Below are 27,427 nucleotides of genomic sequence, written 5' to 3'. Positions count from 1 at the left end.
ATGGGTCACTATTACGCCTATTTCTAGAAAAGCATGCTAATATGTATTCTTACCTCCCAATATGGTGAGAAAGTAAACCTATCACTTAAAATTAAATAGTAGTTAATCATGCTTAGGTAAAAAAGGGACTATCAGCATTATCAGTATATAAAAATATAATTTCTCGTATTTCTGTACAAATGCCACTGTTCACACCTTAGTGGATTATCTATCTATCTATTCGTCCATCCATCCATCCATCCATCCATCCATCAATCTATTATATATCTACCTATATATTATCCATCTATCTATCTAGGTAACAGCTGGCTTCACAGCTTGTAAAACAGACAAAAGGAATAATAAAATCTTTAAGACAAAAATCAGGTAACAACAGTAGCACTAACACTTAAAGACGTCAAAAATAGAAAAATAAATATAAAATTTACCCCATAGCTTGTTTTCTAAAATTGTCTTCCTAAGAGGGAGAGCTGATCAATACTAAAAAATATAATTCACGATATTCAGTGAATTATATATACTTGGTGACAAGACTGATGTTTTAATTTTTACCCAGGAACCCACAGGGAGTCAGAAGTTGACTACTACAAGTTATCTCATAACTTTAAAATACACGTGAACATATACACATATAAGAGTAATAATAGTAATACTGATGATAATAAATATAATTTTTACATAACCATGCTGAATCTTTTTCTTTAATCTTTATAAACTTGAGTATTTCTTATTTACATTTCAATTCTTATACCCTTCCTGGTTTCCCGGCCAACATCACCATAACTCCCCCCTCCCATCCTCTAGGGATGTTGCCCTCCCCAGTCTCCCCCCATTACCACCCTCCCACCAACAATCACCTTTACTTGGGGTTCAGTCTTGGCAGGACGAAAGGCTTCCCCTTCCTCTGGTGCTCTTACTAGGCTATTCATTGCTACCTATGAGGTTGGAGCCCAGGGTCAGTCCATGTATAGTCTTTGGATAGTGGCTTAGAAAGCTCTGGTTGGTTGGTATTGTTGTTCATATGGGGTCTCAAGCCCCTGCAGCTCTTTCAGTCCTTTCTCTGATTTCCTTCAACGGGGGTCCCGTTCTCAGTTCAGTGGTTTGCTGCTGGCATTCGCCTCTGTATTTGCTGTATTCTGGCTGTGTCTCTCAGGAAAGATCTACATCTGGTTCCTGTTGGCCTACACTTCTTTGCTTCATCCATCTTACCAAGTTTGGTGGCTGTATATGTATGGGCCACATGTGGGGCAGGCTCTGAATGGGTGCTCCTTCAGGCTCTGTTCTAAACTTTGCCTCCCTATTGCCTCCCAAGGGTATTCTTATTCCCCTTTTAAAGAAAGAGTGAAGAATTCTCATTTTGGTTATCCTTCTTGACTTTCATGTGTTCTGTGCATCTAGGATAAATCAAGCATTTGGGCTAATAGCCACTTATCAATGAGTGCATACCACGTGTGTTTTTCCGTGATTGGGTTACCTCACTCAGGATGATATTTTCCAGTTCTAACCATTTGCCTATGAATTTCATAAAGTCAATGTTTTTGATAGCTGAGTAATATTCCATTGTATAGATTCACCATATTTTCTGTATCTATTCCTTTACTGAAGGGCACCTTGATTCTTTCCGGCTTCTGGCTATTATAATTAAGGCTTCTATGAACATAATGGAGCATGTGTCTTTGTTATATGTTGGGGCATCTTTTGGGTATATGCCCAAGAGAGGTATAGCTGGGTCCTCAGGTGGTTCAATGTCCAATTTTCTGAGGAAACTCCAGACTGATTTCCAGAATGGTTGTACCAGTCTGCAATCACACCACAATGGAGGAGTGTTCCTCTTTCTCCACATCCTCACCAGCATTTTCTGTCACCTAAGTTTTGATCTTAGCCATTCTCCCAGGTGAGAGGTGAAATCTCAGGGTTGTTTTGATTTGCATTTCCCTTATGACTAAAGATGCTGAACATTTCTTTAGGTGTTTCTCAGCCATTCAGCATTCCTCAGCTGTGAATTCTTTGTTTAGCTCTGAACCCCATTTTTAAAAGGGTTATTTCACTCCCTGTGGTCTAACTTCTTGAGTTCTTTGTATATTTTGGATATAAGCCCTCTATCAGTTGTAGGATTGGTAAGATCTTTTCCCAATCTGTTGGTTGCCGTTTTGTCCTAACCACAGTGTCCTTTGCCTTACAGAAGCTTTACACTTTTATGAGATCCCAGTTGTTGATTCTTGATCTTAGAACATGAGTCATTGGTATTTTGTTCAGGAAATTGTCTCTAGTGCAAATGTGTTCAAGATGGTTCCCCACTTTTTCTTCTATTGGTTTCAGTGTATCTGATTTGATGTGGAGGTCCTTGATCCACTTGGACTTAAGCTTTGTACAGGGTGACAAGCATGGATCGATCTGCATTCTTCTACATGCTGACCTCCAGTTGAACCAGCACCATTTGCTGAAAATGCTATCTTTTTTCCATTGGATGGTTTTGGCTCCTTTGTCAAAAATCAAGTGACCATAGGTGTGTGGGTTCATTTCTGGGTCTTCAATTCTATTCCACTGGTCTATCTGCCTGTCTTTGTACCAATACCATACAGTTTTTATCACTATTGCTCTGTAATACTGCTTGAGTTCAGGGATAGTGATTCCCCCTGAAGTTCTTTTATTGTTGAGGATAGTTTCAGCTATCCTGGATATTTTTTTATTGCAGATGAAGGTGCAAATTGTTCTATCTAACTATCTGAAGAATTGGATTGGTATTTGATGGGGATTGCATTGAATCTATAGATTGCATTTGGTAAAATGGCCACTTTTACTCGATTAATCCTGCAAATCCATGAGCATGGGAGATCTTTAGATCTTCTGAGATCTTCTTCAATTTATTTCTTCAGAGGCTTGAAGTTCTTATCATACAGAACTTTCACTTGCTTGGTTAAATCACACCGAGGTATTTTATATAATTTGGGATTATTATGAAGGGTGTCGTTTCCCTAATTTCTTTCTCGGCTTGTTTCTCTTTTGTGTAGAGGAAGGCTACTGATTTATTTGAGTTAATTTTACACCCAGCCACTTTGCTGAAGGTGTTCATCAGGTTTAGGAGTTCTCTGGTGGAACTTTTGGGATCACTTGAATATATTATCATATCATCTGCAAATAGTGATATTTTGACTTCTTCCTTTCCAATCTGTATCCCTTTGATCTCCTTTTGTTGTCTGATTGCTCTGGCTAGAACTTCAAGAACTATACAGAATAAGTAGGGAGAGAGTGGGCAGCCTTGTCTAGTCCCTGATTTAGTGGGATTGGTTCAAGTTTCTCTCCATTTAGTTTAATTTTAGCTACTGATTTGCTGTATATGGCTTTCACTATGTTTAAGTATGGGTCTTGAATTCCGGTTCTTTCCAGAACTTTTGTCATGAAGGGGTGTTGAATTTTGTCAAATGCTTTCTCAGCATCTAATAAAATGATCATGTGGTTTTTATCTTTCAGTCTGTTTATATAATGGATTAGGTTGATGGTTTTCCATATATTAAACCATTCCTGCATGCCTGGGATGAAGCCTACTTGATAATGATGGATGATTGTTTTAATGTGCTCTTGGATTTGGTTTGCAAGAATTTTATTGAGTATTTTTGCACTGATATTCATAAGGGAAATTGGTCTCAAGTTCTCTTTCTTTGTTGGGTCTTTGTATGGTTTAGGTATAAGAGTAATTGTGGCTTCATAGAAGGAATTCAGTAGCGCTCCATCTGTTTCAATTTTGTGGAATAGTTTGGATAGTATTAGTATGAGGTCTTCTATGAAGGTCTGATAAAATTCTGCACTGCACCCATCTGGACCTGGGCCCTGTTTGGTTGGGAGACCTTTAATGACTGCTTCTATTTCTTTCGGAGTTATGGGGTTGTTTAAACGGTTTCTCTGTTCCTGATTTAAATTTGGTTCCTGGTATCTGTCTAGGAAATTGTCCATTTCCTCCAGATTTTAAAGTTTTGTTGAATATAGGCTTTTGTAGCAGGATCTGATGATTTTTTGAATTTCCTCTGATTCTGTAGCTGTGTTTCCCTTTCACTTCTGATTTTGTTAATTTGGACACACACTCTGTATCATCTGGTTAATCTGGCTAAAGGTTTACCTATGTTGTTGATTTTCTCAAAGAACCAACTTTTGGTTCTGTTGTTTCTTTGTATGGTACTTTTTGTTTCTATTTGGTTGATTGCAGTTCTGAGTTTGATTATTTCCTGCCTTCTACTCCTCCTGGGTGTATTTGCTTCTTTTTGTTCTAGAGCTTTTAGGTGTGCTGTCAAGATCCTGATATATGCTCTCTCCTGTTTCTTTCTGCAGGCACTTAGAGCTATGAGTTTTCCTCTTAGCACGGCTCTCACCGTGTCTCATAAGTTTGGCTATGTTGTACCATCATTTTCATTAAATTCTAAGAAGTCTTTAATTTCTTTCTTTATTTCTTCCTTGACCAGGTTATCATTGAGTAGAGCATTGTTCAACTTCCATGTATATGTGGGCATTCTTCCCTTATTGTTGTTGAAGACCAGCTTTAGCCCATGGTAGTCTGATAGGACGCATGGGATTATTTCTATCACTCTGTATCTATTGAGTCCTGTTTTATGACCAATTATATGGTCAATTTCGGAGAAAGTACCATGAGTGGTGAGAAGAAGGTATATCCTTTTGTTTTACGATAGAATGTTCTATAAATATCTGTTAAGTCCATTTGGTTCATGACTTCTCTTAGTCTGTCTATGTCTCTGTTTAATTTCTGTTTCTATGATCTGTCCATTGATGAGAGTGGGGTGTTGAAATCTCCTACTATTATTGTGTGAGGTGCAATGTGTGCTTTCAGCTTTAGTAAGTTTTCTTTTATGTATGTAGGTGCCCTTTTATTTGGAACATAGATATTTAGGATTGAGAGTTCATCTTGGTGGATTTTTCCTTTGATGAATATGAAGTGTCCTTCCTTATCTTTTTTAATGACTTTTAGTTGAAACCTGATTTTATTCGATATTAGAATGGGTACTCAACCTTGCTTCTTCAGACCATTTGCTTGGAAAGTTGTTTTCCAGCCTTTCACTCTGAGGTAGTGTCTGTCTTTGTTTCTGAGGTGTGTTTCCTGTAGGCAGCAGAATGCACCGTCCTCATTGCGTGTCTAGTTTGTTAATCTATGTCTTTTTATTGGGGAGTTGAGTCCATTGATGTTTGAGAGATAAAGGAATAGTGATTGTTGCTTCCTGATATATTCGTATTTGGATGTGAGATTATGTTTGTGTGCCTTTCTTCTCTTTGTTTTGTTGCCAAGACGATTAGTTTCTTGCTTTTTCTAGGGTGTAGCTTGCCTCCTTATGTTGGGCTTTGCCATTTATTATTCTTTGTAGGGCGGGATTTGTAGAAAGATATTGTGCAAATTTGGTTTTGTCATGGACTATCTTGGTTTCTCCATCTATGTTAATTGAGAGTTTTGCTGGATACAGTAACCTGGACTGGCATTTGTGTTCTCTTAGGGACTGTATGACATCTATCCAGGATCTTCTGGCTTTCATAGTGTCTGGTGAGAAATCCAGTGTGATCCTGATAGGTCTGCCTTTATATGTTACTTGACCTTTTTCCCTTACTGCTTTTAATATTCTTTCTTTGTTTTGTGCATTTGGTGTTTTGACTATTATGTGACGGGAGGAGTTTCTTTTCTGGTCCAATCTATTTTCTGTAGGCTTCTTGTAAGTTTATGGGAATCTATTTCTTTAGGTTAGGGAAGTTTTCTTCTATGATTTTGTTGAAGATATTTACTGGTCCTTTGAGCTGGGAGTCTTCACTCTCTTCTATATCTATTATCCTTAGGTTTGATCTTCTCATTGTGTCCTGGATTTCCCGTATGTTTTGGACCAGTAGCTTCTTCTGTTTTACGTTATCTTTGACAGTTGTGTCGATGATTTCTATGGAATCTTCTGCTCCTGAGATTCTCTCTTCTAACTCTTGTATTCTGTTGGTGATGCTTGTATCTACGGCTCCTTGTCTCTTCCTTTGGTTTTCTATATCCAGGGTTGTTTCCCTGTGTCCTTTCTTTATTGATTCTGTTTCCATTTTAAATTCCTTCACCTGTTTGATTGTGCTTTCCTGGAATTCTTTCAGGGATTTTTGTGATTCCTCTCTATAGGCTTCTACTTGTTTATTTATGTTTTCCTAGGTTTCTCTAAGGGAGTTCTTTATGTCTTTCTTGAAATCCTCCAGCATCATGATCCAATGTGATTTTAAATCTAGCTCTTGCTTTTCTGGTTTGTTTGGATATTCAGTGTTTGCTCTGGTGGGAGAACTGGGCTCCGATGATGCCATGTAGTCTTGGTTTCTTGGGTTCCTGCGCTTGCCATCAGATTATCTCCGGTGTTACCTTGTTCTGCTATTTCTGACAGTGGCTAGATTGTCCTATAGGCCTGTGTATCAGGAGGGCTGTAGACCTGTTTTCCTGTTTTCTTTCAGCCAGTTATGGGGACAGAGTGTTCTGCCTTCGGGCGTGTAGTCTTTCCTGTCTACTGGTCTTCAGCTGTTCCTGTGGGCCTGTGTCCTGAGTCCACCAGAAAGGTCGCTTGGAGCAGAAAAGTTGGTCTTACCTGTGGTCCTGCAGCTGAAGTGGCTCCTGGGGGCCTGCTTTTGAGCTCTCTGTGAGGGCGGCAACCAGGAGGGCCTGCACAGCCTTTTCCTGGGGGCCCCTGTGTACCAGGGTCCCAGACGGTGTTAGGTGTCTTCCTCTGGAGTCAGAAATGTGGGCAGAGTGTATTCTCTTCTGGCTTCTGAGGCTTGTCTGCCCCTCTGAAGGTATAGCTCTCCCTCCCACTGGATTTGGGTTCAGGGAGTTTTTGATCAGGTCCCTTCAGATCCAGGTGGTGTCTGGACCACAGGGGACCTGCTGCTTGGGTGCCCCTAACTTCCGGTTCCCAGAGGCCTTATACAGTTTCCTCTTGGGCCAGGGATATGGGAAGGGGTGGGCAGTATTGGTGGTCTCTCCTGCTCTGCAGTCTCAGGAGTGCCCACCTGTCCAGGTGGTGAGCTCTCTTTCCCAAGGGGTTTGGGAGCAGAGAATCCATGCTGAATCTTTTAAGACTGTAATATTGCAATAGTATAATTTCATAAGGGAGTAATATAAGAATATGTATTTAATATATTCAATATGCAAGTATCATTATGCAAAAGCACATTAACATAAAGGCTGGGAAAAGTATACCTTTAACGATTTAATTTTATATCTTTCCATTATGTGTCAGTGTGGGCCCATGCATGTGAGTGCAGTGCAGTGGAGGCCAGAAGAGAGTGCTGTATTCCCTTGATCTAGAATTACATGCAGTTGAGAGCTGCCAGTCTTAGGTAAATGGGATTAAAATTTGGTCTTCTACTAAAAATAGTATATACTGTTAACCACTGTGTCGTCTCTCCAGTTAAAGCATTTTACCAAGTAAATCAAATTAAAATCCTAGCAACCATACATACTTATGTTAGGGATAGGCATATTAATTTTTCTTTAGATGTATGAGTTATTTATCTTGGAAAGTGATAAATGCACATGTACACATAACAGTGTAAAATGCAACTAGGGTGATCCCAGTAAATTTATTCAAGAAGCCATTTTAGCAAATATTTTAAGGCAAGATAGTCTTGGAACTATATTAAGGAATAACATAAAAGGCAAAAAAAAAAAACCACTAAAATGTGCTAAAATGTTATATAGTAAAAAGAAGGCATTTTTGCAGAAGGGTATAAATTAGATTAAGTTAAAGAAGTAATTATGTTGAGGGTGGTGACTAGAAGTAGCACTGATTATCTATGCCCTTGTATGAAATTAATAACAAAATCTTTACTCCAATCTAATTACATCTTTAATGACTATTATTTTCCAATTCCAGGCCCGGATTTTTAAGAGCTGCCTAAACTTGCTTCTCAACTCTTCACCTTTCATTCAATACTCAAACATAACATCAATCACCATATTTAATGAAACTTTTCTTAGCTTTACCAATGCCTTTCAGTTATTTCCTAAAGCTTAGAATAACTTTTTTGTTTTTATTTTACACTAGGTGCATTTACCAGTATATTTATAAAAAATACTTTATTATTCCTCAAGTTCAACCAATAAATTACTTATAATTTAGTATTCTACCATTCCTCTCCTTACAGCTAGAATTAACATTTCTTCTATGCTACTAAAACAAATACCTTAGATTTCTTCTCTGTCATAAATTCTGATGAAAAATAATTTATATTTATTTATTGCTTTCCAATAATATTAGAAACTCTGCAACAAGATGAACACCCTGTCAGCTATTTTATGTCTTCAAGGGCTGTTGTCTTACCATGCATTGAAAATGTCTGTCTCAGAGGGAGGAGAGGGAGAGTGAAGGGAACAAGGGAACAGGAAGGGAGAGGAAAGAGAAAGGGGGAGGGTGGGAGGGAGAAAGTGAAGAGGGGCAGGAGGAAGAAGGGAGGGAAGGGAGGAGGGACTAAAATAATAAGGATTAAGATGACCCAGGTACATCTCCTGTTTGGGGACAAGAGTTAATATATATGAACTTAATTTTAACTTCTCTGGATTTTCATGGTTCCTTTTCCCATATAGAGGCGAAATTTTAACTGTACTATTCACACCATTATTTCATTTATTATTTCATTTATTATTTCACAGTAAAATTTCATGTCAAAAAACTAAAGGAGAATAATGAAGACTCTTAAGAGTCCAGAACCTGAATCAAAGGGCAAAGCAAAACATTTCCCTGTACCCTATATGTAAGACTTCAGACCTCTATGCCAAGAATCTAGGCATAGAATTGGTCTCTCTTTGTGTATCTATCTCCCTTAACTCTCTTAATTATATATTGTATGTATCCTATAATATAATACTATCACAATTCTTGCCTCAACCTACAGGCAAAAAGTGAGTTTTGTATTACTACATTCTTATCTCCAAGCAAAATTCTTAGCAAGAAACAATACTAGACTTCAAAATATTAAGTGCATCAAATGGGCGATGATTAATAAATACTTAACTAAAAAATCAATGTATAAGTCATGAAATCAGAGGACATTCATTTTAACAGTTCGTCTCTGAAATGGAAATGAAAGAGGCACTGAGGTAGACCTTCATTTCCATGGCGGGGTGAGGAGGAGATAAAACAAATAAACATATGTGTGACAGCACACCAGAAAGCTCTAGAAAAAAAGAATCAAATACATCCAAGAGGAGTAGAAGGCAGGAAATAATCAAACTCAGGGCTGAAATCAACCAAGTAGAAATAAAAGGAACTATACAAAGAATCAATAAAACCAGGAGCTGTTTCTTTGAGAAAATCAACAAAATAGATAAACCCTTAGCCAGACTAACCAGAGGGCAGAGAGACGGTATCCAAATTAAGAAAATCAGAAATGAAAAGGGAGACATAACAATAGAAACTGAGGAAATTAAAGAAATAATCAGAAACTGCTACAAAAGGGTAAACTCAACAAAACTGGAAAATACGGAGGAAAAGGACAATTTTCTAGACAGATACGAGGTAACAAAGTTAAAGCAGGATAAAATAAATCATTTAAACAGTCCCACAATGCCTAAAGAAATATAAGCAGTCATTAAGTCTCCCAAACAAAAAAAATCCAGGATTAGGTGGGTTTAGTGCAGAATTCTATCAGACCTTCAAGAAAGACATAATACCAATACTCTTCAAACTGTTCCACAAAATAGAAACAGAAGGAACACTACCCAATTTGTTCTTTGAAGCTATAATTATGCTTATACCGAAACCAGCAGACCCAACAAAGAAAACATCAGACTTGATGAATATCGATGCAAAATTACTCAATAAAATTCTCACAAACACAATCCAAGTACACATGAAAATCTACCATGATCAAGTAGACTTCATCACAGTGATAAAGGGAGGGTTCAATATACAGAAATCCATCAATGCAATCCACTATATAACAAACTCAAAGAAAAAAACAACATGATCATCTCATTAGATGCTGAGAAAGCATTTGGCAAAATTCAACATTCCTTCATGTTAAAAGGCTTGGAAAGATCAGGAATTCAAGGCCTATACCTAACACAGAAAAAGCAATATATAGCAAACTAGTAGCCACATCAAGCTAAATGGAGAAAAACTTGAAGCAATCCCAAAAAATCCCTAGACAAGGCTGCCCACTCTCTCCTTACCTATTCAATATAGTACTTAATTTCCTAGCCAGAGCAATTAGACAACAAAAGCAGGTCAAAAGGATACAAATTGGAAAGGAAGAAGTAAAAAATATCACTATTTGCAGATGATATGATAGTATACCTAAGTGGCCTCGAAAATTCCACCAGAGAATTCCTAAATCTGATAAATGACTTCAGTAAAGTGGCTGTATATAAAATGATCAATTGGATTGGCAAGATTAATATGTAAAAATGGCCATCTTGCCAAAAGCAATCTACAGATTCAATGCAATCCCCATCAAAATTCCCACTCAATTCTTCAAAGAGTTAGAAAGAGCAATTTGCAAAATCATTTGGAATAACAAAACAAACAAACAAACAAAAAACCCAGGATAGCAAAAAGTATTCTCAACAATAAAAGAACTTTTGGGGCAATCACCATCCCTGATCTCAAGCTGTACTACAGAGCAATAATGATAAAAAAAAACTGTATGATATAGGTACAAAGACAGACAGGTAGAACAAGGGAAAAGAACTGAAGATCCAGAAATCAAGCCACGCACCTATGGTCACTTGATCTTTGACCAGGGAGTTAAAACATCCAGTGGAGAACAAACAGCATTTTCAACAAATGGCGCTGGTTCAACTGGAGGTCAGCATGTAGAAGAAGGCAAATTGACCCATTCTTAACTCCATGTACAAAGCTCAATTACAAGTGGATCAAAGACTGCCACATAAAACCAGATAAGATGAAACTAATAGAAGAGAAAGTGGGAAAGAATCTCGAACACATGGGCACCAGAGAAAATTTCCTGAACAAAACACCAATGGCTTATGCTCTAAGATCAAGAATCGACAAATGGGACCTCATAAAACTGCAAAGCTTCTGTAAGACAAAGGACACTGTCAATAGGACAAAATGGCAACCAACACATTGGGAAAAGATCTTTACCAATCCTACATCTGATAGAGGACTAATATCTAACATGTACAATGAACTCAAGAAGTTAGAATCCAGAGAATCAAATAATCCTATGAAAAAATTGGGTACTGGACTAAACAGAATTCTCACCGTAGGAAGAACTAATGGCTGAGAAGCACCAAAAGAAAGGTTCAACATCCTTAGTTATTAAAGAAATGCAAATCAAAAAAAAAACTGTTGAGATTCCACCTCATACTAGTCAGAATGGCTAAGATCAAATTCTCAGGTGACAGTAGATGCTGGCAAGTAGGATGTGGAGAAAGAGGAACACTCCTGCATTGTTCGTGGGATTACAAGCTGGTATAACCACTCTGGAAATTAGTCTGGCAGTTCCTCAGAAAATTGGACTAGTACTAGTACTAGTACTACCTGAGGATCTAGCTATACCACCTAGGCATACACCCAAAAGATGTTCCAACATATAACAAGGACACATGCTCTACCATGTTCATAGCAGCCTTATTTATTATAGCCAGAAACTAGAAAGAACACAGAAGTCTTTCAACAGAGGAATGGATACAAAAAATGTGGTACATCTATAGTGGAGTACTACTCAGCTATCAAAAACAATGACTTCTTGAATTTCTTAGGCAAATGGATGGAACTAGAAAATATAGTGAGTGAAGCAACCCAGTCACAAAAGAACATACATGGTATATACTCACTGACAAGTAGATATTACCCCCAAAGCTCAGAACACACAAGAAACAATTCAGAAGCTCTTGAAGTTCAAGAAAAAGGAAGACCAAAGTGTGGATGCTTAGAAAGGGGAACAAAATATTCACAGAAGGAAACATGGAGACAAAGTGTTGAGCAGAGACTGAAGGGAAGGATATCCGGAAACTGCCCCACCGCAGGATCCATCCTATATGCAGCGACCAAAACCAGTCACTATTGCTGATGCCAAGAAGTGCATGCTGACAGGAGCCTGATAAAGCTGTCTCCTGAGAGGGTCTACCAGAGCCTTACTGATAGAGATGAGGATGGTTGCAGCTAACTATTGAACTGAGTATGGGAACCCCAATGGAGGAATTAAAGAAAGAACTGAAGGAGCTTTCCTATGTGAGTTTGCAACTGATAGAAAGAACAACATCAACCAACCAGACCCAGATCCCCCAGTGACTAAACTACCAACCAATGAGTATACATGGAGGCACCCATGGCTCCAGCCGCCTATGTAGTAGAGGATGGCATTGTCTACATCAATAGTAGAAAAAGCCCTTGGCCCTGTGAAGGCTTGTTTCCCTAAATGTAGAATGCCAGGGTGTTGAGGTTGGAGGGGGTGGGTCGAAGTGCAAACATTCCCATAGAAGGAGGAGGGGGCAGGGAGTGAGAAGTAGGAAAGGGGATAAGATTTGAAATGTAAATACATAAAATATCCAAGAAAAATAAAATTAAAAAAGAAATGTAAATTATAAAACTCTTATACTAGATAGTATTTTAAATACACTATACCCTTAAGAAATTTGGTAAAGTAAAATATTTTACTGAGTTTTTTCCCTTATACTCAAAAACGATCTTTTACAGGGTTGGGGATTTAGCTCAGCAGTAGAGCACTTGCCTAGCAAGCGCAAGGCCCTGGGTTCAGTCCCCAGCTCCGAAAAAAAAAAAAAAGAAAGAAAGAAAACGATCTTTTACAATTAAGATTTCTGAATATGTCTTTTTAAAATATTTAATATATAAATTATATTACTTCATAAAATATGCTTTTTCTTTATCTTGGGAATTGAGTGCTTTCAAGACCATTCAAAAACCATAAAATATTTACCTATTAGTTGTAACTTAAATAGTTTATGAATTAACTCATTAAAATTAGAAATGTGCACTCAGCCAAGACTTTAAGATAGTAAGGAAAGTGGAAATACATATGAAGTACATGCATCAGAAGACTTACAACCAGAACATGCTAGGTACACCTGCTAATAAATGAGCACAAGACAAATATCCTAATGTTTAAGAGGAGAATGTACACAGACATCACAAATGAAGACATACAAATGGCCAAGAAAAACGTATTGAAAGATATTCAACAGGATTACTCACTACACTGTTAAAATGTAAAGCAACTGAAATTTTGAAAAAAGATTTATGGAAGTACAAATTGTCCTATTCACCTGAGAAAATTCAGGTTCCATAAGTATAATTCATTTGCATATTCTTTTAATCTGATTATTTTCAGATCTCATTTATGCTGTCAATTAGGCACAGATGTAATGGGAATGCCCACACATGTGTGCCAAAAGACATGATTAAGACTGATCACTGCCGGGGCTGGAGAGATGGCTCAGCGGTTAAGAGCACCCGACTGCTCTTCCAGAGGTCATGAGTTCAATTCCCACATGGTGGCTCACAACCATCTGTAAAGAGATCTGATGCCCTCTTCTGGTGAATCTGAAGACAGCTACAGTGTACTTATATATATAATAAATAAAATAAATCTTTAAAAAAAAAAAAAAAGACTGATCACTGCCGCTTCCAGAGACTAAGCCACTACCCCAAAATTGAACCCCCAGTGAACGTGATTGTTGCGGGGAGGGCGGTAATGGGGGGAGGATGGGGAGGGGAATACCCATATAGAAGGGAAAGGGGGGCATAGGGGGATGTTGGCCTGGAAACCGGAAAAGGAATAACAATTGAAATGTAAATAAGAAATGCCCAATTTAATAAAGATGGAGGAAAAAGAAAGAATTGAAAGAGCTGAAGGGGCTTGCAACCCCATAAGAACAACAATGCCAACCAATCAGAGCTTCCAGGGATTAAACCACTGCCCAAAGACCATACATGGACTGACCCATGCCTTCAACTGCATATTTTGCAGAGGATGGCCTTGTTGGGCACCAGTGGAAGGAGAAACCCTTGGTTCTGCCAAGGTTGAACCCACAATGCAGGGGAATGTCGGGTTGGGTGGTGGTAAGGGTGTGTGTGTGGATGGGGCGGAACACCCTTATGGGGAGGAACACCCTTAAGGGGAGGGAAGAGGGGAGCTAATGGACAGGAAACCATAAAAGGGAATAACATTTGAAATATAAATAAGGAACTACATCTAATAAAAAAAAATGAGTTCTTATATCACTAATCCAAGTTCTTCTCTTTAGAAACTGTAAAAATGGAGAACAAAATATATCCAAAGGAAGCAGAAGAAAGGAAGTAATGTGTTAAGAACTGAGAACCCTAGAGAAAACTCCATGAAATTAAATGCTTATTCCTTAGAAATCTTCTATCATTGATAGACTTAAAAGACTGACAAAAATAGACAGAAGTGGCACAGTTACTACTGTTCAGAATGAAATAAAGACTATCAAAATAGATCTTTATCCAATTAAGTGTATTAGTAGGGAATGTTGTGAAACCCTTCTGGTCATAAGTTAGATATGTAAGAGATAGACCAATTTCACAAAACTCAGAACCTTCAAAATCAAAAACAAAATAAAAAAAAATTGCTTGGAGTCAATATATGAGATTCATCTGGTTTATTAACATCCTTTCCAGGGGGAAGTGTTATCATTTTATGATATTCACTTCCCAAGTATTTAATAACTCCAAGCATTTCCCCTTCCTTTAAATTTTAAGGAATTTTATTTTTTAAATCGTCATTGTGGTTCCAATCCAGTATAGAAGCAAACTTACATTTATATAAGTAAACACATTTAAATAAAGTCAGCATGGTCTAAACAAGTTGGTAGAGTATGTTATTATATACTTGTGAAAGTTCTATATGTGGTTTTCAATTACCTGGATATTTATAACTGTCCAAAAATATTTTTTAAAATACTTTGCCTGATATCTATATAACATCTATTATATTCATATATAATTTGAGAAATATATCTTTATAAATTATCTTAGTAAATCATTTATTTTTTCTCATAGTTCTCTGTAATTTCTTTCATAGATGTTTTTAGTCATATCTATCATTGTTTTATCATCTAAATTGACTATCTCTCTGTGTTTTTATTCATATGCACATACTTTAATTTATATTATATTTTTACTTTAACATAATAGAAATGTACAATAATTTTAAAGATGATTTATTAGTAAATTTTCTTTAGCGAGAGATATATGAGGAAATCTCAGGAACTGTTCCTCAAACAATAACTGATACAAATTATTTAAACAGAAGTATTTTAAGTATCTTCTTATTTCTTTAAGAATCTATTACAAAATAAAAAATATATTCAAGTAAGATGACTATATATAAAATAAAACAGATTCTGTAACACTTCAACTACTTAATCCTTAACTCACCTTGATTCTTCTCACAGATGTTTTTGAGGGGAAAGTAGTGACCTGGAGTATGAAAATTTCTCTCTCAATTTGACGGTTATTGTATTTTAAGACAGACTTCTATCATTTCTCGTGTCTTCATCTTTAACTTGTATAGAGTAAATTACTGATCAATGTGTTCATAAAAAAACAAGTTTGTTTTCTCTGCATATCCCTCACTCATAGGAATGAAGGCCTAGCTTAGATACTGTCATGCTAGAATACAACAGCTTTTCACAGGGCGAGAATATTAAAGACAGAAAAGGTAGGTCCAGAAGATTAAGGGCTACTGCCCTTCTTAGAGTTAGGACAGAAAATACTAAAGCTTTATCCACAGACAGAAGCAGTTAATGACAACTTGCTCTGAAGGTCTTTTCAAGGAACTGACTTTTGGAATGTGCAGAAAATCAAGTCTTAGCACACTTTCTGAAACAATGGTGGCTGTAGTGGTAAGCAATCAAGAGGATACTTTTTATTACTTTATTTTGTCTTTTTTTTTTTTCTCGGAGCTGAGGACCAAACCCAGGGCCTTGCGCTTGCTAGGCAAGCGCTCTACAATTGAGCTAAATTCTCAACCCCTTTTTATTACTTTATTAACATCAGCAAATGTAAGCAGCAATATTACCAGGGACAACCTGAAATAGAAGTGACTAAAAGGAATCCCCAAGAAGCCAGAATAAACCTCAAGATTAGGACTCTAAAACTAGCCCTACTTGAATTATATCAGGCTGTGGAATAATTTTAGTCCTATGATAGTGCTTAAAGCAATAGCCTGGACATAGAGTGATGGCTTGCCTGGTCAGAACACCTACTACTCTTTCAGAGGACCCAAAGTCAGTTCACAGTTTCCAAGTCAAGCAACTCACAGCTGCCTGTAACTCACTCTAGAATCTCAGATACCCTCTTCTGCGCTTCATATTTCCTTCCCCAACATAGCCAAATAAGTTAAGAAATAAAAACGTTCATAAAAATAAATAAAACCAGTCAGTTGATTACAAATTAGTGGAGTCTAAAAACCAAGTAGGCTTCATCCCAGGCATGCAGGGATGGTTTAATATACGGAAAACCATCAACGTGATCCATTATATAAACAAACTGAAAGAACAAAACCACATGATCATTTCATTAGACGCTGAGAAAGCATTTGACAAAATTCAACACCCCTTCATGATAAAAGTCCTGGAAAGAATAGGAATTCAAGGCCCATACCTGAACATAGTAAAAGCCATATACAGCAAACCAGTTGCTAACATTAAACTAAATGGAGAGAAACTCGAAGCAATCCCACTAAAATCAGGGACTAGACAAGGCTGCCCACTCTCTCCCTACTTATTCAACATAGTTCTTGAAGTTCTAGCCAGAGCAATCAGACAACAAAAGGAGGCCAAGGGGATACAGATTGGAAAAGAAGAAGTCAAAATATCACTGTTTGCAGATGATATGATAGTATATTTAAGTGATCCCAAAAGTTCCACCAGAGAACTACTAAAGCTGATAAACAACTTCAGCAAAGTGGCTGGGTATAAAATTAACTCAAATAAATCAGTAGTAGCCTTCCTCTACACAAAAGAGAAACAAGCCGAGAAAGAAATTAGGGAAACGACACCCTTCATAATAGACCCAAATAATATAAAGTACCTCGGTGTGACTTTAACAAAGCAAGTAAAAGATCTGTACAATAAGAACTTCAAGACACTGAAGAAGGAAATTGAAGAAGACCTCAGAAGATGGAAAGATCTCCCATGCTCATGGATTGGCAGGATTAATATAGTAAAAATGGCCATTTTACCAAAAGCGATCTACAGATTCAATGCAATCCCCATCAAAATACCAATCCAATTCTTCAAAGAGTTAGACAGAACAATTTGCAAATTCATCTGGAATAACAAAAAACCCAGGATAGCTAAAGCTATCCTCAACAATAAAAGGACTTCAGGGGGAATGACTATCCCTGAACTCAAGCAGTATTACAGAGCAATAGTGATAAAAACTGCATGGTATTGGTACAGAGACAGACAGATAGACCAATGGAATAGAATTGAAGACCCAGAAATGAACCCACACACCTATGGTCACTTGATTTTTGACAAAGGAGCCAAAACCATCAAATGGAAAAAAGATAGCATTTTCAGCAAATGGTGCTGGTTCAACTGGAGGGCAACATGTAGAAGAATGCAGATCAATCCATGCTTATCACCCTGTACAAAGCTTAAGTCCAAGTGGATCAAGGACCTCCACATCAAACCAGACACACTCAAACTAATAGAAGAAAAACTAGGGAAGCATCTGGAACACATGGGCACTGGAGAAAATTTCCTAAACAAAACACCAATGGCTTACGCTCTAAGATCAAGAATCGACAAATGGGATCTCATAAAACTGCAAAGCTTCTGTAAGGCAAAGGACACTGTGGTTAGGACAAAACAGCAACCAACAGATTGGGAAAAGATCTTTACCAATCCTACAACAGATAGAGGCCTTATATCCAAAATATACAAAGAACTCAAGAAGTTAGACCGCAGGGAAACATATAACCCTATTAAAAATGGGGTTCAGAGCTAAACAAAGAATTCACAGCTGAGGAATGCCGAATGGCTGAGAAACACCTAAAGAAATGTTCAACATCTTTAGGCATAAGGGAAATGCAAATCAAAACAACCCTGAGATTTCACCTCACACCAGTGAGAATGGCAAAGATCAAAAACTCAGAGGACAACAGATGCTGGCGAGGATGTGGAGGAAGAGGAACACTCCTCCATTGTTGGTGGGATTGCAGACTGGTACAACCATTCTGGAAATCAGTCTGGAGGTTCCTCAGAAAATTGGACATTGAACTGCCTGAGGATCCAGCTATACCTCTCTTGGGCATATACCCAAAAGATGCCCCAACATATAAAAAAGACACGTGCTCCACTATGTTCATAGCAGCCTTATTTATAGTAGCCAGAAGCTGGAAAGAACCCAGATGCCCTTCAACAGAGGAATGGATACAGAAAATGTGGTACACCTAGACAATGGAATATTACTCAGCTATCAAAAACAACGACTTTATGAAATTCATAGGCAAATGGTTGGAACTGGAAAACATCATCCTGAGTGAGGTAACCCAATCACAGAAAGACATACATGGTATGCACTCATTGATAAGTGGCTATTAGCCCAAATGCTTGAATTACCCTAGATGCCTAGAACAAATGAAACTCAAGACGGATGATCAAAATGTGAATGCTTCACTCCTTCTTTAAAAGGGGAACAAGAATACCCTTGGCAGGGAAGAGAGAGGCAAAGATTAAAACAGAGACTGAAGGAGCACCCATTCAGAGTCTGCCCCACATGTGGCCCATACATATATAGCCACCCAATTAGACAAGATGGATGAAGCAAAGAAGTGCAGACCGACAGGAGCCGGATGTAGATCGCTCCTGAGAGACACAGCCAGAATACAGCAAATACAGAGGCGAATGCCAGCAGCAAACCACTGAACTGAGAACAGGACCCCCGTTGAAGGAATCAGAGAAAGAACTGGAAGAGCTTGAAGGGGCTCGAGACCCCATATGCACAACAATGCCAAGAAACCAGAGCTTCCAGGGACTAAGCCACTACCTAAAGACTATACATGGACTGACCTTGGACTCTGACCTCATAGGTAGCAATGAATATCCTAGTAAGAGCACCAGTGGAAGGGGAAGCCCTGGGTCCTGCTAAGACTGAACCCCCAGTGAACTAGACTGTGGGGGGGGGGAGGGCGGCAATGGGGGGAGGGTTGGGAGGGGAACACCCATAAGGAAGAGGAGGGGGGAGGGGGATGTTTGCCCGGAAACCGGGAAAGGGAATAACACTCGAAATGTATATAAGAAATACTCAAGTTAATAAAAAAAAAATTAAAAAAAAAAGAAGGGGAGGAGGGGGGGTTAGGGGGTTGTTGGCCCGGAAACCGGGAAAGGGAATAACACTCAAAATGTAAATAAGAACTACTCAAGTTAATAAAAAATAAATAAATAAATAAAAGTAGGAAAAGTCTCAAAGTATCTTCATTTGCGAATGGTTTTTATTATGTTTATAAGCGTTCCTGAGACTGCACCAGAAAACTATTAGAACTAATAAAGATGTTTAGTAAAGAGAGAGGTTACAAAATTAGCATGTAAAAATTAGTAGCCTTCCTATATACCATGAGCAAAGATCCTGAGATAGAATATAGCAGAGGCCTTGTTGGCCACCAATGGGAGAAGAAGCCTTTGGGAATAACATTTGAAATATAAATTAAAAAAAAAAACAATTAAAAAAAAAGAAAAAAGAAGTCAAGGCAAACAATCACCATCAGAATAGACGTAAACAGATGAAATAATTTAATAAAATTTTTTATAAAAGAAATAAAAGTAAAGTAGGACTAGCAAGATACCTCAGTAGGTAAAGACAATTCTCTGCAAGCTTCACTTTAAAAGACCAGATGTGGTGATGCAAATATGTAATCTCAGCACTCCTGCAGTAGAACCAGACACAGACTCAGGAGAGTTGGCCAGAATTTTGCTGGTCATTTAGACTGCAACACTCTATAACAAAAGACCATATCTCAACGTGGTAGAACGAGAGAACTGTGTCCTAGAAGTTGTCCATGGACATCTACATAGGCACCATTACATATGCATGTTCTACATATGTACAAGTATACATAGGCATTCTAAAGTTTTACAATACACTTTACAAATGAGTGCATACCACGTGTGTATTTCTGGGATTGGGTTACCTCACTCAGGATGATATTTTGTAGTTCAATCCATTTGCCTCTGAATTTCATGAATTCATAGTTTTTGATAGCTGAGTAGTATTGCAACGTGTAGATGTACCAGATTTTCTGAATACATTCCTCTGCCGAAGGGCATCTGGGTTCTTTCCAGCTTCTAGCTATTATAAATAAGGGTTCTATAAATATAGGGGAGCATGTGTCTTTCTTGTTTGTTGGAGCATCTTTTGGGTATATGCCCAGAAGAGGTACAGTTGGGTCTTCAGGTAGTGCAATGTCCAATTTTCTGTGGAACCTCCAGACTGATTTCTAGAGTAGTTTTATCAGTCTACAATCTCACCAAAAATGGAGGAGTGTTCCACATCCTCACCACATCTGCTGTCACCTGAGTTTTTGATCATAGCCATTCTTTACTGTGCGGTGGAATCTCAGGGTTGTTTTGATTTGTATTTTCCTGATGACTAAAGATTATGAACATTTCTTTACGTGCTTCTCAGCCATTTGATGTTCCTCAGCTGAGAATTCTGTTTACCTCTGTACCCCATTTTTAATAGGGTTATTTACCTCTCTAAAGTCTAACTTCTTGAATTCTTTATATATTTTTGATATTAGCCCTCTATCGGATATATTGGTAAAGACCTTTTCCCAATCTGTTGCCATTTTGTCCTGATGACAGTGTCCTTTGCATTACAAAAGCTTTGCAGTTTTATGAGGTCCCATTTGTTGATTCTTGATGTTAGAAAATAAGCCATTGGTGTTTTTTTCAGGAAATTTTCCCCAGTGCCCATGTGTTTGATATCTTCTTCAATTTTTCTTCTATTAGTTTGAGTGTATTTGGTTTGATGTGGAGGTCCTTGATACACTTGGACTTAGGCTTTGTACAGGGCAATAAGAATGGATTGATCTGCATTCTTCTTTATGCTGACCTCGAGTTGAACCAGTACTATTTGTTGAAAATGCTATATTTCATCCATTGGATGGTTTTAGCTCCTTTGTCAAAGATCAAGAGACCATAGTTGTATGGGTTCATTCCTGGGTATTCAATTCTATTCCATTGATCTACCTACCAATCGCTGTACCAATACCATACAGTTTTTATTAGTATTGCTCTGTAATAATGCTTGAAGTCAGGGAAGGTGATTCCCCCAGAAGTTCTTTTTTTTTTTTTTGAGTATAGTTTTCACTATCCTAGGTTTTTTGTTATTCCAAATGAATTTGCAAATTGCTCTTTCTAACTCTATGAAGAATTAAGTTGGAATTTTGATGGGAATTGCATTGAATCTGTAGATTGCTTTAAGCAAAATGGCCATTTTTACTATATTAATCCTGCCAATCCATGAGCATGGGAAGTCTTTCCATCTTCTGAGATCTTCTTCAATTTCTTTCTCCAGAGACTTGAAGTTCTTGTCATACAGATCTTTTACTTGCTTTGTTAAAGTCACACCAAGGTATTTCATATTATTTGGGACTATTGTGAAGGGTGTCATTTGCCTTATTTCTTTCTCGGCGTGTTTATCCTTTGAGTAGAGGAAGGCTACTGATGTGTTTGAGTTAATTTTATACCCAGGCACTTTGCCAAACTTATCAGGTTTAGTAGTTCACTGGCGGAACATTTGAGGTCACTTAAGTATGCTATCATATCATCTGCAAATAATGATATTTTGACTTCTTTCATTGTCTTTGACCTCCTTTCATTGTCTGATTGCTATGGCTAGGAATTCAAGTACTATATTGAATAAGTAGGAAGAGAGTCAGCAGCCTTGTCTAGTCCCCAAATTTAGTAGGATTGCTTCAAGTTTCTCTCCATTCAGTTTGATGTTAAAATTGGTTTGCTGTATATAGCTTTTTACCATGTTTAGGTATGGGCCTTGCATTCCTGATCTTTCCAGGACATTTATCACGAAGGGGTGTTGAATTTTGTCAAATGATTTCTCAGCACCTAATGAAATGATCATGTGGTTTTTATCTTTGAGTTTGTTTATATAGTGAACTATGTTGATGGATTTCCGTATATTAAGCCATCCCTGCATGACTGGGATGAGGCCTACTTGATCATGGTGAATGATTGTTTTGATGTGCTCTTGGATTCGGTTTGCAAGAATTTTATTGAGTATTTTTGCATTGATATTCATAAGGGAAATTGGTCTAAAGTTCTCTTTCTTTGTTGGGTCTTTGTGTGGTTTAGGTATAAGAGTAATTGTGGCTTCATAGAAGGAATTCGGTAGTGCTCCATCTGTTTCAATTTTGTGGAATAGTTTGGATAGTATTGGTATGAGGTCTTCTATGAAGGTCTGATAGAATTCTGCACTGAACCGATCCGGATCTGGTCTCTTTTTGGTTGGAGACCTTTAATGACTGCTTCTATTTCTTTAGGAGTTATGGGGTTGTTTTAATGGTTTATCTTTTCCTGATTTAACTTTGATACCTGGTTTCTGTCTAGGAAATTGTCCATTTCCTCCATATTTTCAAATTTTGTTGAATAAAGGGTTTTGTAGTAGGATCTGATGAGTTTTTGAATTTCCTCTGATTCTGTAGTTATGTCTCCCCTTTCATTTCTGATTTTATTAATTTGGACACACTCTCTGTGTCCTCTGGTTAGTCTGTTTAAGGGTTTATCTATCTTGTTGATTTTCTCAAAGAACCAACTTTTGGTTCTGTTGATTCTTTGTATGGTACTTTTTGTTTCTACTTGTTGATTTCAGCTGTGAGTTTGATTATTTCCTGTCTTCTACTCCTCCTGAGTGTATTTGCTTCTTTTTGTTCTAGAGCTTTTAGGTGTGCAGTCAAGCTGCTGATAATATGCTCTCTCCTGTTTCTTTCTGCAGGCACTCAGCACTATGAGTTTTCCTCTTAGCACAGCTTTCATTGTGTCCCCTAAGTTTGGGTATTTTGTATCTTCACTTTCATTAAATTCTAAGAAGTCTTTAATTTCTTTCTTTACTTCTTCCTTGACTAACCTGTAACTGAGTAAAGTGTTGTTCAACTTCCAAGCACATGTGGGCTTTTTGTCATTATTGTTGATATTGAGACAAGTCCTAGTGCGTTTTGACCTGATACGATGCATGGGATTATTTCTATCTTTCTGTATCTGTTGAGGCCTGTTTTGTCACCACTTATATGGTCAATTTTGGAAAAGGTACCATGAAGTGCTGAGAACAAGGTATATCCTTTTGTTTTAGGATGGAATGTTCTATAAATATGTGTTAAATCCATTCAGTTCATAACTTCTGTTAGTTTCTCTATGTCTCTGTTTAATTTCTGTTTCACTGATCTGTCCATTGCGGAGAACAGGATGTCAAAATCTCCTACTATAATTTTGTGAGGTGCAATGTGTGATTTGAGCTTTAGTAAGGTTTCTTTTATGTATGTAGGTGTCCTTGCATTTGGAACATAGATATTTAGGATTGAGAGTTCATCTTGGTGGATTTTTCCTTTGATGAATATGAAGTGTCCTTGCTTATCTTTTTTGATGACTTTAGTTAAAAGTCAATTTTATATGATATTAGAATGGCTACTCTAATATCATTTTTCAGACCATTTGCTTGGAAAGTTGTTTTCCAGTCTCTTACTCTGAAGTCGTGTCTGTATTTGTCTCTGAGGTGTGTTTTATGTATGCAGGGAAATACTGGGTCCTATTTTCATATCCAGTGCATTAGTCTATGTCTTTTTATTGGGGGAATTGTGTCCATTGATGTTGAGAGGTATTAAGGAATAGTGATTGTTGCTTCCTGTTATTTTCATATTTAGAGGTGGAATTATGTTTGTGTGTCTCTCTTCTTTTGGTTTCATTGCAAGGAGATTACTTTCTTGCTTTTTCTACAGGGTAGTTTCCCTCCTTATGTTGGACGTTTTCATCTATTATCCTTTGTTATGTTGGATTTGTAGATAGATATTGTTTAAATTTGGTTTTGTTATGGAATATCTTGGTTCTCCATCTATGTTAATTGGGAATTTTGCTGGATATAGTAGTCTGGGCTGGCATTTGTGTTCTCTTAGGGTCTGTATTACATGTGCCCAGGTTCTTCTGCCTTTCATAGTCTCTGGTGAGAAGTCTGGTGTAATTCTTATAGATCTGCTTTTATATGTCACTTGACCTTTTTCCCTTGTTGCTTTTAATATTCTTTCTTTGTTTTGTGCACTCTGTGTTTTGACTGCTCAATGACCAGAGGAATTTCTCTTTTGGTCCAATCCATTTGGAGTTTTGTAGGCTTCTTGTATGTTTATGGGCATCTCTTTCTTTAGGTTAGGGAAGTTTTCTTCTATAATTTTATTGAAGATATTTACTAGCCCTTTACGTTGGGAGTCTTCACTCTCTTCTAGACCTATTATTCTTAGGTTTGATCTTCTCATCATGTTCTGGATTTCCTGGATGTTTTGGGCTAGGAGCTTTTTGCATTTTACATTATGTTTGATGGTTGTGTCAAAGTTTTCTATGGTATCTTCTGCCCTTGAGATTCTCTATTCTGTCTCTTGTATTCTGTTGGTGATGCTTGCATCTACGACTCCTGATCTCTTCTCTAGATTTCTATCTCCAGGGTTGTCTCCCTTTGTGCTTTCTTTAATATTTCTATTTCCATTTTTAAATCCTGGATGGTTTTGTTCAATTCCTTCACGTGTTTGGTTGTGTTTTCCTGTAATTCTTTCAGGGATTTTTGTGTTTCCTCTTGAAGGGCTTCTACTTGCTACTTGTACTGTCCTGTATTTCTTTAAGGGAATTATTTATGTCCTTCTTAAAGTTCTCTATCATCATCATCATAAAATATGATTTGTCTAGATCTTGTTTTTCCAGTGTGTTTGCATATCCTGTATTTGCTTTGGTGGGAGAACTGGGCTATGATGATGCCAAGTAGTCTTGGTTTCTGTTGCTTAGGTTCCCGTACTTTCCTCTCGCCATCAACTTGTCTCTGGTCTTAGCTTGTCCTACTCTTTCTGACAGTGTCTTGACCCTCCTGTAGGACTCCTGTAAAACTGTTTTTCTGTTTTTTTTTTAAGCCATTTCTGGGAACAGAGTACTCTGCTTTCAGGTGTGTAGATGCTCCTGGTGACTTTCTTTAAGCTCTTCTCACAGGCAAGAATTAGAAGGGTCCTGCTCCTGACTGCTCCTAGTTCCCTGCACTCAGCAGGCACAGCTGGCACTAGGTGATTTCCTCTTGCATTGGGAATGTGGACAGAGGGTAGTCTCCTCTGATTTTTCAGGAGTGTCTGCACTTCTGAGGGTCCAGCTCTCTCCCCCAATGAGATTTGGGTGCAGACCAGAACCACATGTACCGGCTGCTGACTGCTCCTATATTCCTGTGTCCAGAGGCACTATACACTTTCCTCTTGAGCCAGGGATGTGGGCAAATGTGGGCAGAAGTGGCAGTCTCTCTTGCGGTCTCAGGATACTTTGAACTTCTGGGTGTTCAGCTCTCTTGCCCACAGGATTTGAGAGCAGGGAGCTGTCAGATGGGATCAGTTCAGTTCCACGCACCAAGAACTCATTTTTTAAAAAAGATTTGTTTATTTTTATTCTGTATATGCATAAATGTTTTACCTACATTATGCCCTGGTGCCCAAGGAAGCATACAAGATTGCTGGATCCCCTGGAACTTGAAATATATATTGTGCTATGTACCATGTGAGTGCTATTAAACCAAATCCGGGTTCTCTGCAAGACTGGTATATTCTCTGAATTGTTAAGCCTTCTCTCCTGCTGTCTTCCCAACCCTCTTGCACAGAGTTAGAATGATAAACTGATCTTTTAAGGCTAGGCTGGTGGCACAGACTGAGCATCTCAGCTATTAAAAAGGTTGAATCAGGAAAACCTTCAGTTTAAAACCCATCTTGATAATTTAGTGAGACTTAGTCTTAAAAGAAAAATATTCTCACCCATGGCAACATGCACTAGAATACATATAAATAAAACTAAAATTTACAAGTTGTCTGCTCAGTCATTCTTCAGTTCTTACAGATTTCACAATTTATAATTGTATTTTTATTTTTATTTGGTTGTTATGACTATCTAAAATTTCCTTTGAGTCATCTACTTTGATCTATGCATTATTTAAAACAATGTTTTTTAATAACCACATGTTGATATTTTCCTTTTATTTTTATTATTCATTTATTATTCATTTTTATGTTGATTCTATAAGGATCTCATGACATACATTACATAAAAATATTTGAAAATATGTTGGTTGTGATTTGTCTTGACAAGATATGGCCATTTTTGTGAAATGATTGTGAATGCTTAAAAAGAAAGTACATTGTTTAATTTTATTTTAACAAATTACATGTCAGTTTTTGATATATAACTAGCTTAAATACACAATTTGCAGAGGATTGCCCTATCTGACATTAATGGGAAGAGAGACCCTTGATCCCGTGGAGGGTCAAAGCCCCAGTGTAGGGGAATGCTAAGATAGTAAGGCAGGAATGGGTGGATGGGGAAGCACCCCCATAGAAGCAGGGAAGAGGGGTATTGGGTAGGGGCTTTGCAGAACGGAAACCAGGCAAGGGGATATTTAAAATGTAAATAAATAAAATAACCGCTAAAAAAAAAGTAAAATAATAAACCATTAGAACAAGTAATTTTTCAGTTTAAAGTAAATATACACAGTTTAGACCTTAATTTAGAAGACGCCTTTCAGGCTCTTAAAACCCCTTGCTTCTTAAGTGGTTGATAGCAGTAAAGAGTAGGCAAGACCTCTCTTTCATCAGAACGAAGAAATATGAAAGCTTCACAAAAAACCTGGCACAGAAGGGAACTATTTGTAATAAGCTCTGTTCATAAAACAACATCTTCACGTATGGAGCAGAGCCAAACTTCTGTTTGCTAATTATTAGCAGGCCAAGAGAAAAGGGGCTGCACTAGGTAAACACAAGGCAAGTAAGAGACAGCAGAGTGGTGACTACCACCAGAACCTATGACAGAGAGGCCACAGAAGAAGGAAGGAAGGGACACGCTGCTAGGAAGAACAGGGCTTCAGTCTCTGACCACTACAATCACAGAGGTAATTATGAGAACTATGCTTATTTTTAAGATCAAATACTAAATAATGGGACATTGCAGAAAAGTATATGGGTGTTTCAGGTAGAGTGAGAGCTGTATCAGACAAAAGGAAGCAGGTTTTCAACAATAATAAATATGCAGTAAAAATTAAAGATGACCATGGCTAAGATGAAAGATTTATATGTCAGCTTGTAAGACTGGGAACTTTTTTGATACTAGGAACATGAAGCTTCTAATAATAAAGAGATACTATGTATCAGTATTCCACAAACTACATTCCAGCTG

At 37.6% G+C, this 27,427-nt stretch overlaps 1 protein-coding gene across 28 annotated transcripts in view; it reads right to left on the bottom strand.

Moving 5' to 3' along the window:
• The window catches only part of Gphn (gephyrin), a 532,330-nt gene that overhangs the window by 352,940 nt on the left and 151,963 nt on the right, over nucleotides 1-27,427 (bottom strand). The gene's annotated exons all lie outside the window — the stretch shown is intronic.

This window comes from Rattus norvegicus, chromosome 6 (assembly GCF_021556685.1).
Source record: "Rattus norvegicus strain SHRSP/BbbUtx chromosome 6, alternate assembly SHRSP_T2T, whole genome shotgun sequence".
NCBI classification, from domain to species: domain Eukaryota; kingdom Metazoa; phylum Chordata; class Mammalia; order Rodentia; family Muridae; genus Rattus; species Rattus norvegicus.
The sequence above is the reverse complement of the archived record's forward strand: the minus strand, read 5'-3'. Positions and strand labels throughout refer to the sequence as shown.